This window comes from Olea europaea, chromosome 5 (assembly GCF_002742605.1).
Source record: "Olea europaea var. sylvestris chromosome 5, O_europaea_v1, whole genome shotgun sequence".
In the NCBI taxonomy this organism is placed as follows: domain Eukaryota; kingdom Viridiplantae; phylum Streptophyta; class Magnoliopsida; order Lamiales; family Oleaceae; genus Olea; species Olea europaea.
In genome coordinates this window covers 13,098,966-13,100,588 of record NC_036241.1, presented here as the reverse complement: position 1 = coordinate 13,100,588, position 1,623 = coordinate 13,098,966, and the positions used below count along the sequence as shown (strand labels likewise).

The window sequence follows — 1,623 nt, the reverse complement described above, 5'->3', positions numbered from 1 at the left end:
AAATGACGTTTCTGTGAGTTGATTGGAATATAATCTTCACATACATATTGGTACAGAATCTGGTTTCCTTTGGTGTTTCATCCACAGCTGGAAATCGTTTTGGTCAAATAAAAATGGATATTTACGGAATAAACGGTGTAAGATTTTCCTTTCTTTTTCTTCACTCATTTCTGGTTCATCAGTCTCAGTTGTGTATTGGGGGAGTTCATGTGGAGTTTGATCAGTTTACAAAGACCAAGGCCATGTTAAGGGGAACTTATTCATTGTTCACTGCAGCTACATGTGTATTGGTAAATTGTAATCTTTCTTAGTCTTTGCTCTAACATGAAATGGAATCTAGTTTTTTTAGTCTTTTAAATCACCTTAGGTTCTCTGATGTGCTTCTGCATTTGCTGATAGATTCGACTGGAAGAGGATGACACATGTAACTGATAAGGTGTTAAGTTTATGTGTGGTGTTAGTTTATGATTTTGTTGGCCTTTGTACCTATAGTTTGTTCTTGTAGACAAGGCCTTCAACTTGAAAGGAAGGAATTCATTTGAACTTATTGGGGCACCTGCATGGGTCAGGAATAGTAAAGTGGTTTTCAGGACGGTGGAGCCAATATTGTTAATTTTTTGTTGTGGTTTGTTTTAATGATATATTTTTAAGAGTTGTTTGGAATGTGATTCTCACTTCATATTGGTACAGAATCTGGTTTTCTTTGGTGCTTTTTCATCCACAGCTGGAAATCCTTTGGTCAAATAATATTCTATTCTTATGGAGGAAAGGGTGTAAAATTCTTCTCTTTTCTTTGCTCATTTCTGGTTCATCAGTTTCAGTGTGTGCATTGGGGTTGTTTATGTGGAGTCTGATCATTTTACAAGGTCTGAGCTGTGAAGGGAAACTATTTTGCGGCTACATTCACATTGGCGATTACATCTATCTTTGCTCTACATGAACTGGAATCTGGACTCTCTTCAGTTTAGTATAAAATGCCTTAAGGTTTTTGATGTTCCTCCGTGTGCAGATAGCTTTGATGGGGAGAGGATGACACATGAATCAGGTAACTAATAAGGTGTTAGCTTTGTGTGTGTTGGTTTATGAATTAGGTAGTTCTCTCTGCATTTCTGGACCTTCAACTTGCAAGGAAAGAATTCGTTGGAACAAACTTCTTGTCAGGGGTCTTCTTGTTGGATAGATGAAACAACATACTATTTATAAAAGATTAAGCTCCCTCGATACTGTCCATCTGTTTGAAATTATCAATAGTTGTAGTTATATCATGAATTGTCCTCTATATTAAAGTCTGGCATTGTACTGCACAGGAATTTCCAATATAGCTTAATGACAGTTCCTTGGGGTCTTCTTGGATGTTCAGTTATATAAAGATTGGTCACCAGTTGGTAACTTCCATGCTATGGTACTGATATGCACAATGAAAAAATTGATTGATTGCATGGTAATTTTCTATACTGCACATAAATCCTTTCATGTCATAATCAGATGATGGGTTCTTTGGACTGTTGCTTACGGGTACGGCTATCGGGCACTAGTTCATATCTAAGTGTCGAATTTTTTATTTTCTAAAATATAGGATGCAGGAACATTTTTAAAGAGAGTCCAAATTTCAGATACGGATAC

At 36.4% G+C, this 1,623-nt stretch overlaps 1 long non-coding RNA gene across 1 annotated transcript; it reads left to right on the top strand.

Moving 5' to 3' along the window:
* Window positions 1–6: 6 nt before the first annotated feature.
* Window positions 7–1,445, top strand: LOC111394708. The gene is made up of 2 exons (XR_002702693.1): window positions 7–1,045; window positions 1,308–1,445. It is a non-coding gene; the product is annotated as an uncharacterized LOC111394708 (long non-coding RNA).
* Window positions 1,446–1,623: the final 178 nt, after the last annotated feature.